Below are 13986 nucleotides of genomic sequence, written 5' to 3'. Positions count from 1 at the left end.
TTTTTTAAAGTCCACTTAATAAAGTACTGCCATCACACCAACTACCCATTATAAACAATAAGACACTTAAACCACCATCATGACTGGTAACAGTATGGTCCCTAAGAACACCACCAACAATAGACCAAGCCAGGCAAAACTAACCAACCAATATACCAACAAACTAGAGAATGCCAGATTCCACCATGTCACATAAGATCCATGACACGCTATTACATCCAGAATATAGTGAATCAACCCAGCCTAGTCTCTCCTGAAACTGCAGTAACTCAAAGCTAAATCCTTCCATCAAAACCCCTCATCTAGCTCACAAGCCAAACTTAAGCAATGCAACTCGCTAATCCCCTAACCCTGATCTCTGCAACAATATTTGACCCATTCCAAAGAACTCCACTACCCATAAAACAGTGCAAAATTCAACCCTGATGCTCTCCATACAAGATCAAACCAAAAGTAGATATTACCTTGTGACTGCGGGAAAGAAAAACATAACAAACCAACAACTCCATATTCAGCTGCACTTCTGGCAACCCATGACCTCATGTCAGCTGAAAATCCTCCTCAGCTTCTTCTCTCGGCTGTCAAGTCCACATTTCTTCCAAACCCCAAGTAATACCAACTCTGCATGTCCCCATCTGCACTCAGAGCAATCTGTAAAAGAAAAGGACAGTGCAGTGGTACAGCGGTAACATTGTCGCCTCACAGCAAGAGGTTCTCTGGTTCGATTCTCAGCTGGGGTGCCTTCTGTGTGGAGTCTGCATGTCCTCCCTGCATTCGTGTGGGTTTCCTCTGGGTGCTCTGCTTTCCACGCACGTTACAAAGACATGCATCTGGAGCATTTCTCCCCAGGCCTCCGCTAAAAATTGGCTCATTCCAAGTCGGACTTTCCCGGTTAACAAATGTTAAATAAATAAAATAAAAGACTGTAAATACTCCACACAAGCATAATACAAATTCTTAATTACAATTATACACTACCCCTGGCATATCCCATTCATCAACTGCATAAAATGCAGACACTACCTGCTGCAAAATACCCCTGAAAACTGAAATGTCCTACCAAAGATCCCCATAAAATAACCTCTCAACTCCCATAGTAATGGTACAACAGACACCCCTGTGAAATAAAACAAGGTCTTATTTTATAGATAAAATTATCACCCTTCTACCAATGCAAGAGGCCTCAACAAAATTAATGATTAGACAAAGAAAATTACAACCATCCACAATCCTGCTATACAGCCATTTACAAAAAACAGAGATACAAATACCCCCTATGGCTTCACCTATGTGCCCTTAGGAGAAAGACAAGATTCACCTTTGTCCATCTTAACAAAGAATCATATGCACTGCACTCTGTATTGTTAAATCTCACTTACCTGAACATGGCTAGGTTATGAAAAACCTTAGAACCATTAGTCTGGAAACCACTCCAAATACAGAATAATGCAAACTTGTTACCATGCTGTTTACCACACCTCGACCCAGCCTCCCACCGCAGCCTACCCTATCTTCCAAATAAAATTGCACAATAACCATAAGTGAAACACTGATAAATAACCTACTTAAGGTCCCTAAAACTATTAACCTAGTAAATTCCTATGCCTAAGGTAGCTGCGCATCCATCTCACACGCGAGAACCCCCGAAACCCCAACCCTGCTTAACCCAGCCCTAAGATACACCCTCTTCGCTTGCCACCACATTACCTAAACCACACTAAATACAACATACCCTAAAGAACCGCGGGTAAAATAAGCTTCTCTGTGCCTCCTTGAACACCACTCCAACCACCAAAACTTCCAGCCCATCAGACTCAATTACATCTAACAACTTCCAGCAGGCTTGTGACTGTTACTCACTTCACACTCCCCCACTTGAGCACCTTTGCTCACTGTTCTTTCAATGGAGACAGCCACCAATACCTGCACTTCCACCACTGACCCACTTCTTTCAGGTCACCGACTGATGTCCAAACTGCTCTTCCCCACCTGCAAAGGAAACAAATTAAACACATTGGTAGACATCAGAAAAGCTGAAAAACACAAACTGGATAAAAAAGCTAGGAAATCACTCCACTTGTCACCCGCAAAAAGAAAATAAAGTCCGTTGTATTAAGCGCTCTTCATCTCTCCCTATAGGGAGACTTCTTCAGATAACAGACATATAAAAATGCAGAGTTTAAATAAAAAAGTCGTCAATCATGTGACATTTAAAACACACCTCCATTTAAAACATCATTCCCTATAATATCCACATATTATTATAACTATAACATTTATTTCAATAATTTATAAATAATACCTTAAATATACTCTTACTAAAATATTTAGCTTAAAATTCATAATCAACCTTATTTATTTAATATATATTTAATAATATATTTCTTCATTCTGTTAAGTAAATTGTTAAAATAGTTTATCCTGACCCATTCTGTCCACATAACAGCACCTTACAAACAAGGAATATGAACTAATTTGCACCTTTCATAAGCCTACCTCTCTAGATTTTTCAGTTTAAGAATACACAGAATAGAATACACTTCATTCAATCCTGGGAAGTGGCAGGCATCTGTACGTAACTGCCACCTCAATTCAAGTCTCTCCAACAATAATGAATCTGGACCATCTCTTCTGTCTGAATTCACACAATCAATAGCCCTGAATTTGAATGTGTGATCTGGAAATGCTTCAACATGTCTAGCTAGGGCACTTTCTTTTTTTGATTTAGAAATATAATATAAGTGCTCCTGACCTGAGACCTGACTCTACTTATAGAAGCACTGTCCCAGAGAATGGATAACCTCTCTAAGAGGTTAGATGCTTCAAACGGAACACAGAACGGAGGGGCAACAAACCGCAATCTGGCATCAGCATCAGCATCTCCAAGGGCAGACATGCAGGTTACACAGGAAACTGCTCATCTGAGCAGTTTTAGGAATGGAACGCGTTTCCCTGAAGCCGCCCGACCTTCCTATTCATGTGTAGCAATGAATAATAACTTGAATAATCCAAGGTGAGGTACAAGTCCTACCAACAAAGCGAGGACCAACAGTGGATTTGTAAATATTGGCAGAAAACCCTCGGGGCTTATTGGAGCTCCCAATTTGGAACATTGCTTATCTAAGTCATTGGGATTCAACAATGAGAGCGAGGACCAACAGGAGCAACTGGCTGGAGGGTTAGCTGATATTTCTTCGCTATTGCAGCAATTTGATAACAGGTTAGTAAAGTATAAAAAACTACAGTTAGAAATAAACTATTTCAAAGAGTGTACCAGCAAGGGTATAGTATCTAAAGGGTTGAGGAGCTGGCAATACCCTACAGGTCTGATACAGCGGTCTGATTTCCACAAAGACCTGTTAAAATTATTTAGTAAGCATGGCTTAGAGCTATTGGACTTGATTTGCACTCATTATAAAAGGAATGCTGAAGTTCTAGTTAAGGAGGCTACATAACTAGATACCTTAATAAAGGCTGATGCAGTTTTTCAGCGATACCGTTTTGAATATGAGAGGACATATACATGCATAGACCAGTATATGGTCAAACTTAAGGCTATGAAGGTTAAGAAGCTGCAGAGGGACAGACAAATGTATTCTACAGGCACGGCGTACCCTAAACCACTTTCTTCACAAACTAATTCCTTTCAAAATAGGAATGGGATTATTGAACCTGCACATATGATAGGTGAACATGTAGAAAGTAATGACAAATCTAACCATACAAATAGTACACCAGAACAAAGGAGAAGCGCACGTATAGCAAACAGTAAACAACACAGAATAATGGTGTAAACGAAACAATGGAGGAAGGAAACTTTCAGAACAGGGCACTGAACCACCGCCCTTATCCAGTACCTCAGAATGGGAGGGGGGAACGGGCCTCAATGCCAGAACAACAATATCAACACAAACAAGAGGAACAGGTGGAACAAGTGCAGATAATTTATGGAGAGGAGCAGTTTTAACACACTTGTGAGATCATATACAACTCTGACCATGACTTTAAAATATATAATTATACAACAATGAATACTGAACAGAGCTTGGCAGATCTTCTAGCCAAGGGGCAGAGTTTTGTTCCTTCATGCAAAATGGACATTGCAAACACACTCATAGACCTGAAACTCTTTGTAAGAAAATTAAATTTTAGGGTGCTATTTGGTCAAGACAATAATGTCATGAATGAGTATAAATTGGCTAGTACATTTTATCCACCTTTACACCCTACTTTGCATCTCTTCGAACAAATCCGTGAGTTGGATTTACGAAATACAATAGATCAAGGTAATAGGCAGAATATATTTGTTCAAAATATGAGTAAAAATTAAAAATTGTTGTTAGAAGGGCTACAACAGGGAGCAACACGTGTAATGCAACCCGATAAGGGGGGGGGTTGGCAATTATGTATACTGATGATTACATCAACAGGATGGAAGATGTGTTGAACAGTGAAACTTACGAGGAAGTTTCTAGATCAGAAGTTAACAGAGCTTATTCAAGAATTAAATCTTGGTTAAATGATCTGTTCATCGAGACTGGGATTAATATAGACCTCTTTAACTATCTAGTAATGCCAGCCCCAAGAATTCCAATATTTTTTGGACTACCAAAGGTCCATAAAAGTATAATACCCCCCCCCCCCATTAGGGATGCAAGGTACAGTATCATGTACTCCCTGGCAAAGGTGATAGACCAAAAGCTGAAGAGATAAGTGACACAGGAGAGTCAAATTTGTAAAGACTCCTGAACCTTCCTCTCAAATATTAATGCAATAGAGTTTAACCCATTTATAATTTTATTACAGTTGATGTGATGTAAAAGATCTATACTCTTCTATTCCCCATGGAGAAGGAGTAGAATGGGAAAGCTATATGATGCGCAGTAAAGGAGCACCTGAGGATGAAGTCTCTCTTATATGTGAACTCATAGACATAGCACTAACATAGAATTTTATAACTTTCAATAACAAGTATTACTTGCAGAAAGTTGGGGTAGCTATGGGTTCACCATGTGGTGCCAGCCTAGCAAACATAGTAATGGCATATTGGGAGTGGCATTTTGTGAGGAACAATGAAGAGATAGCCAACCGGATTATCCATTACACTAGGTTCTTGGATGATATTTTTATGATTTTTAATGGCAATGAGAAACAAGCTACAGATATGGTAACTTATTTCAACAATACAACACAGTATTTTACATTCACATTTGCTTTCAGTACTGAATCTTTAGCTTACTTGGACGTAAACCATAGGAAAGACATCACTACTAACAGTTATTGTGCACAAATTTTCCGAAAGGAAACATATTCCAACACATTCCTTCACTTTACTAGTTGCCATCCATTACATAAAAAACATTTAGTAGTCAAAGGGCAATTAGTAAGAGCTGCCCGAATGGTGACCAATGATGATGAATTTGTGATGGAATGCAATCATTTGAGTAACATGTTCAGGGCAAGATGTCATCCAGAACAATTAATCAATTAACTGATTAGAGAACTTCAAGGTAAGAGGGCTGGTGGTTTTTATAAACCAATATTGAACATTAAAGGCACAATAGGAGGCAACAATGAGGGGGATGTCAGTATGGAACCAAGGATGAGAGAATATAGTACTACAGCCCTCATCACTAGATATAGTGTCAGTGCTCTAGCTTTCTACTCCCTCATTAACAAAAATTGGTCATTAATTATGAATAACAATGTTCTAGGATAAATTCTGTGAAGCACCAAGAATAGTGTTCTAATGAGGGCAAAATCAGAAAAATTTACTGCAACACAAGGTAAAAGGTGTAAGTACACGAACAGGTATGGGCAAATGTAACGTGTAATTTTTATAAACACATGCAAGTTGGCCAATGATTCACGTTGAGGGAACAAAAATATCTGACCAAACATAAGTTCAATTGTCAGAGCGGAGCGGTAGTATATATGGCTCAGTGTTAACACTGTTTGACTTTCTATACTGGGAAAACAGACCAAAAATTAAGGGAAAGAGTATATGAGCACAGAGGGACAGTGCTTCTATAAGTAGAGTCAGGTCTCAGGTCAGGAGCACTTATATTATATTTCTAAATCAAAAATTTCCAGATCACACATTCAAATTCAGGGCTATTGATTGTGTGAATTCAAATGGAAGAGGTGGTCCAGATTCATTATTGTTGGAGAGACATGAACTGAGGTGGTAGGATTGAATGAAGTGTATTTTATTCTGTGTATTCTTAAATTGAAAAATCTAAAGAGGTAGGTTTATGAAAGGTGCAAATTAGTTCATATTCTTTGTTTGTAAGGTGCTGTTATGTGGACAGAATGGGTCAGGATAAACTATTTTAACATTTTACTTCTTAACAGAATGAAGAAATATATTATTAAACATATATTAAATAAATAACAAGGTTGATTATGAATTTTAAGCTAAATATTTTAGTAAGAGTATATTTAAGGTATTACTTGCAAGTTATTGAAATAAATGTTATAGTTATAATAATATGTGGATGTTATAGGGAAGGGGTGTTTAAAATGGAGGTGTGTTTTAAGTGTCACATAATTAATGACTTTTTTATTAAAACCCTGCATTTTTATATGTCTGTTATCTGAAGAAGTCTCCCTATAAGGTGAGACGAAAATCGCTTAATAAACCGGACTTTATTTTCTTTTTGCATTTGACCAGTGGAGTGATTTCCTAGCTTTTTAAAACACATTGGTGTCATGAAATTGCAAAGTTTCTAGATATCCATCTCAAACCACCCAATTAAAGAGCTACTCAACAGATGCTCAGCCCCAAAATAACAAAATGATTCATAGCTCTAAGCACATTCAGTCAGACAAGCTGCAACACAAATGCCCTTCAAATCACCCACATTCTACAATAGGGTTAGGCACAATACAAATTAAAGCTGGGAATCAAACCCCCTACCCTGTGTGTACACGGCAAATGAATACTATGCCCACCTCTTACTGACTGCATTAACTAGCTGTCCAATCTGGGAACTATATTCAGATATTATGGTCTTTCAAAACAACTTAAATGATCACATCCATGGGTATTCTTGGTATAGTTCCATTGTACTATTTCCTGTTTTATCTTGCTTGTATAGTTACAGAGTTTCCAGATTGTTATTCCATACTCAAGTTTGGGTCTAATGTAGCTAACAAACAATGACGTCATTATTTTGATTACCTAAACTTTATAAATCTTTTTATAGAGCCTATAGTTCTATAACTATTAACCAGCTGGTGGATATGCTACAAGTATTGTTAGATACAATACAAATTAAAGATGCAAATCAACCCCTTACCCTGTGTATATGCAGCAAAACTGATCACTATGCCCACCCTTTACCACCTGCCTTAAGCTAGATGTCCGATCTGGGGACTCCATCATATAATCCACCAATATCTGTATTTAACTATTGCTGCCCCTAACTGCACTTAGAATATACCACATCTGATCAAATGATCTTGAAGCTCACCTTAAGTGCCACTGAGCAACCCTTGTCCACACTAAAACCTGCAGCCCTAACTAAACCCTGCAAACCCACATGAACAAATCCCTTCTGGCACCTTGATAATACCCTCAGATGGCACTTCCAGACAAACCACATGGTCAAACTGTCCAAGCAACCTATGCCATACAAAACTGAAGCACAAAGCTTGGAACGCAAATGCCTGTCTTAAATCCTAACAATACCTCTTAACCACTGTGGACAAGGCTATCAGTTGTGGGGGAATAAGCATACCTACATATAACTCCCAAAATTAGAAACTTGCTAAAGCAGGTTCTGGATTACCTTGAATGTTCAGATGAGTATGAAGTCTTATACTGCATCATCTGTCACCAGGTCCTAAATTTAACCCTCAATGTTTTATCAAAGCTTATCCAGAAACCACAATCTTATAAGAAATAGAATAAAAGTATTAGGCAAAATGTGTGCAACCTGCCAAATCCAGAAACTTGAAAGGTATGCTCATCAGAAGGTTTAAAGGTCCATCTGCCCCATCTGCAAAAACACCTAACTCAGGGACTACCACAACCAGTAAAAAGAGCCAAGCACCCAGAATAACTCCCCACCCTTCAACAAAAGGAGAAACTCTAGAACCATGCAAGAGGGTCTAAAATTAAATCTAAGTGCATCAGTAATGTTGCCAAAAGTCAGCAACAGCCGAGAGGCATACTTCGGAAACCGACTAAACTCATCTGGTAGAAAAACATCCCTTCCCTTCCATTAATGCTCTGTTCTTCTATCAGTTCTTGAACAAAACAAGGCACACCCAGCTAGTAATAAGTCTAGCCAGCAGATCCCCCGCCAAAGGGACTTGCTGTTGTGTGAACAACCAAAGTCATCCCTAAACTTTCTCATTTATATTTTTTTTACTTATTTATTTATTTATTCATTTGTTTATTTATTTATTGAGTTAGTTAGTTATTTTTTGTGCCAGCAGTAATCCCCCATCGTCCCGCCACTGCAACAGTCCCTGGAGATTGTCGACAACCAGCATCACCCCACATCCCCCACAAATACTCCCACGTCATTCAGGAATGAAAACTGCCTGGCCCCCTGCCAGTAGTCCACAATGCAAGTTTAAAATGACTCAAACAAAATCACTAAATAATGACCTTCATACTTTCTCAGACCCCTACCTCCCCACTTCCTAGAGGAAGAGATGTATACAAAGCCGCAAGTGAACATGGGACAAAAACCCAGCACAGAAACAATTTTAACTTAATAGTCTTACCAACTTGAACAGATTTACATCAGCCTGAAACTCAATTAGCCATCATTTTTTTCAAAAGTTACCTTTAGCAATTTGCCAATAATATGAATGAAAATGAATCAACATACAAGGTAAAGTCTGGACATTCAACAAGAATCTGGACAGATAAGAGATATGGCCAGGACCCCCACATCACACAGAATTCACCACTCCTGCCACTTCAGCAGCCACTGTGATACACAACCATATTAACTAATTTCATGAACTTTAATCGTACTTTGACTCAAGAATAGGGTGATTCCGATTGTCCCACAGGGTATCAGTGTCAAAATTATGCTGACTTGACACTAACTTGCCATGACTCCCTCAAATGTACGTAAGCAGTAGAGACTCAAATACCTTATCATTCATCAGATTGGTCCATGGCTATCGACCAGCTAGCAACTCACATACCCCACCCACAGAGGAGACACAGATTGGATTTGTGCCACACACAGACCTGCAGCTCCCAACAACATCAACCCAAATGTTGAGCACTGCCAGCCCTCTGGCAGAAAAGAGTGAGTATTTTTTTTGGTTTTTTTTTGTTTTTTTATAAGCAGATTATTTCTCCATGAAAGCATTTTCTGCAGATGATTGCACTGCTCAGCAAGAGCCAAGCAAACACACAATACATTCATGTGCATATATTTTGTAGGTGATACAAAAAGAACACAAACTCAGTGCAACGTCTCAACCCCCCCCCCCCCCACAGCACAGCAACCACCTCCAATGAAAGCCAGTAAAAACCATGCAGGCACCATTTTCTTCCCCTTCATCAGGACTGAACAGTCTACCAAAAGCAACCCCAAAAAATTCTCTTTAATGCAGAAAGAGAAAAAGAGGTCAGCAACAGCATTGACCGGCTTAGTCAAAAAAAATCCATGATGTAAAATATAACTAGGGACTATGTTTTTTTTTTCAGATACCTGCATAACTGTGACAGAATTAGCAGTACAAGAATTAGTACTTCAATGAGAACTGCGCATGCATGAAGCAGCCGTTCCACTCTCGTCTTCCTCACCACTCTGAAGTAAATACTTCCCAAAATACCTGAAATATTGTGCTAACCTCTCCCAACTTGAAGATGTCCCAGGACAAAATGGTCTGTTCCAAACCTTATTTACCAGTTTGTTAACCTCATAGTCCACAAACTAAAGACAAGGTTCAATTAGGTTGGCTTGCCCACATCTGTATGCAATTCCTTGCTAGCCCACTAACCAATAGCTGGTTTCCTGCCACGAATAATTGAACAAACAATTATCTCACTCTTCTCGCACTGATGCTTGGCTGCACTACAGCTTTCCCTTATAAAATATTTTGTAGGCTTTCTGCTCTTGTAAATGCCATCCCATCCTTCCTGGGAAGGCATAGGAACAGGAAGCTTGCAAAATGATTGGTTGTGAAACAGATCACAAATAGTAAAAAGTGTTGATATCCTCTCTGAATATAAAATCATAACTCACTGGGTACCACAGGACTCAGTGCTGGGTCCTCTTTTGTTTGGCATTTATTTTGCAGATATCCAAGGCAGTATTCCTAAAGTATGATTAACTAAGTTTGCTGATGACTGCAAAGTTGGCCACTGTCATTTACAGATACCAAACTGCTCCAAAGTTGGATAAAATAGTCCATACTCTTGCACAGTGTAAGAGTCTAACAAATTATTTATGCACCTAGATTTGCTCTGAGTTACAGCACAACGGCACGAAAATTACAGAACCAACTGATATTGCCAACATCCTGGCAGATAGGTTCAGTGCTAACTTTACCCCCCCTCACCCCCTAAAGGGCCCATATCTATACAGGAAGAATGCAGAGTCCCTGTAATCACAACTATGCATGTAAAAGCTGCACTCTCTAAAGCCAAAAACACAGCATTCATGGGACTGGACAACATACCAGGCTGTGTTTTACATGAACGTCAGAACGAACTGGCTCCCCACTTAAGCACCATGTTCAATAATAGTCTTGCATCAGGCTTTGTGCCCACTGAATGGCACACAGCAACAGTTATCTCACTCCACAAAGGGGGAGCCACCACTAATCCTGGGAACTATCGACCTATTAGCCTGACGAGCCTGGTTTGCAAGGCCATTGAATGTATCATCATGGAACTCATTAACAAAGACATTGGTAACCTCCAAATTTTGGATCCCACCCAGTTCGGGTTTGTGAAAGGCAGATCATGCCTCCTGAACCTGATCGACTTCTTTGAGGCAGTCACTAAAGATGTAGATGAGAGTAAGGTGGTTCACACAGCCTATCTTGACCTCGCCAAAGCTTTCAACACCTTCCCCCATTCTGGAATTATGGCTAAACTCACTAAACTAGGTATAAATCCCTATGTCACAAGATAGGTTGCCAACTGGCTCACTGACAGAACCCACACTGTAAAAGTTGCAGACTCCATATCTGACCTCAAAGCTGTGACAAGTGGAGTACCACAGGGTTCAATCCTGGGACCTCTCCTGTTTAGTATCTACTTCTCTGAAGTACAGGCTAACACAGAAGGCTTCTGGCTAATGAAGTTCGCAGATGACTGCAAACTAGGAGCCATAGTCAAGTCCCCAAATGATGTGGACATCCTACAGAAGGCCTTGCTGAGACAGATGCCTGGTGTCAGAGCCATGGCCTCAAGCTCAATGCCAAAAAGTGCAGTGTCATCCCTTTTGGTAAAAACTCTGTACCCATGAACTACCACATAGGCAGCAATTTACTTAACACTGAATGTGTGATAAGAGACCTTGGGACCCAGGTGGACAGTAGTCTCTCCTTTGATAGTCACATCACCACAGTAGTCAGGAAGTCCTTCTACGTGGCACACCTCATCATACAAGGGTTCTCTTCCAGGGAAAAAAAGGTAATTGTTCCTCTCTACTCAACACTCATTAGACCCATTATAGAGTACAACGCCCCTTTTGGAATGTACCTCACAAGACATCTGCAGCAGCTGAAAAGGCCACAGAAGTATCTCACAAAGAGGATTACAGGCCTCAAACAAATGCCCTACACTGACCGTCTCAAAAAACTCCAGCTTTAGTCCGTAAGCATATCGCCTACTCCAAGGTGATGTCTGGCTAACATATAAAGCTATGTCAAACCCAGAGCTGTTGGATATGCTACACCTAAAGAAATCCCAATCCCTCCGAGCTACATGCTCTAGGGACCTAAACCTTGTCACCACAATAAACAGGACATGCTGGAGGGATAGATTCCTGTCCCAGAGACTTCCCATACTCTGGAACAGGCTACCCATCTATGTCAAGCAAAGTTCTTCATTAGCACTCTTCAAGAAAAATCTTGATGAGTGGATGGGAAATAGGAAATATACCCCGGGGATCACTTCTGTGTCTCTGCCCGACAGTGGCACAGGAAAATAACTTTCTTGGGTGGAGTAAGCTAGAGAACCTTGTTGGCTAGGCTTACATAAGCCCTTGGGCCGACAGCCTAGTACTTACCTTTGAACCTATGAACCTATGTGATATTTGGTGCTTCTACCTTTATCAAACATTTGTTTGCTTTTTCAGCACAAAATGTATCAGTGAGGTTCAGTATCATCCTTAAGTCACATCGAAAATGTATCCAACAGAATATATGTCAGTGGTGCTTCAGCAAATTTTGCATTTTTTTAAAGAAATGTTTGGAATATTCTTGGCAAATAGGTTTGTAACATAAATGTTCATTTTAATACTGAAAAACATCATCTATGGTTAAGCTATAACTTACAGTGTTACAGAAGTTCCTCTATTCCAAATTTTAAATTATGAAACAAATTATTCTGGGAAACTATATAATCAGCAATATGAGCATAGACTATAGAAAATGTTATCAACTCATATAAGCAATAATATTTTTTTTCTTTATTGACCTTTAATTACTGGGAAAGTCCAACTGGTTAGGTGTCCATTATCAGATGAGGCCTGGGAAGAAAAGCTCCAAAGTATGACAAAAACATTGTCAGAACAATAATTTTACAATCTTCAAAAATAATAGAACATTATCTATAGTCTAAATCATCATCATCTTTCGGCTTTTCCTGTTAGGGGTTGCCACAGCAGATCATCTCTTTCCATTTCTTCCTATCCTCTGCATCTTGCTCTGTCACACCAACCACCTGCATGTCCTCTCTTACCACGTCCATAAACCTTATCTTAGGACTTCCTCTTTTCCTCTTACCTGGCAGCTCCATCCTTAGCATCTTTTTCCCAATATACCCATCATCCCTCCTCAGCACATGTCCAAACCAACGCAATCTCGTCTCTCTTGCTTTGTCTCCAAACTGTCCAACATGAGCTGACCCTCTAATATACTGATTCCCAATCCTATCCATTCTGGTCACACCAAGTGCAAATCTTAACATCTTTAACTCTGCCACATCCAGCTCTGACTCCTGCCTTTTTGTCAATGTCACTGTCTCCAACCCATATAACATAGCTGGTCTCACTACCCTCTTGTATACCTTCCCTTTCACTCTTACTGGTACCCGTCTGTCACAAATCACTCCTGACACTCTTCTCCAAATAATTATACCAAATTAAACAATGTGAAGACAGTGGTTAAGAACAGATGCAACTTATATAACAATGATTTAATATTTAATGACATTTTAGACACTTTATAGAGAAATGTAAGGTAAGTTTGTAGAATACAAACATGAAATGCAATATGAAGTGAGAGAAAAAACAGGGTTATGGTATATCTGAAAGAGAGTCAGGGATGAGAAATAGATTGAAGTAAGAAAGTAAGTGGAAAAAGGAGAGCAGCAAGGTCTATGATATGAATAGGTACCTGTTAATATTTAGGGACATAGTCTATCCTGGGAGTAAGCAACAATAGAGCCACATTTTGGCCCCAAAGTCTTTCAGAATGGTTTCATAGGACTAGAGGGAAAGTACTGATCTGATGGATGCAGGTAAGGTGTTCCAGATCTTAATAACATGGTATGAGTACAGATACAGACCATGCCCAGCAAATTTCACAGGTTTGTGGACAGACAGGAGTTTTTGGTTATTGAACCATAATGACTGATTTGGAACAGAGTTGTGTAGATTGAAGTTTAGTCATGAATAAGCAGATGGATGCTGGATGTTCATCGTGTTACACTGCTGCAGTCATTACACTTGGGTTATCCTGCCGTCAGGCGGTCCCGCAGTCGGCCCGAGTTCCAAAGCCTTGGTCCGGCATCGGTTGCTGTCGTTTCTTCCCTGACGTCAGTGCGCCAGGGGT

This window comes from Protopterus annectens, chromosome 6.part0 (assembly GCF_019279795.1).
Source record: "Protopterus annectens isolate FY-2018-M chromosome 6.part0, PAN1.0, whole genome shotgun sequence".
In the NCBI taxonomy this organism is placed as follows: Eukaryota; Metazoa; Chordata; order Ceratodontiformes; family Protopteridae; genus Protopterus; species Protopterus annectens.
The sequence above is the reverse complement of the archived record's forward strand: the minus strand, read 5'-3'. Positions refer to the sequence as shown.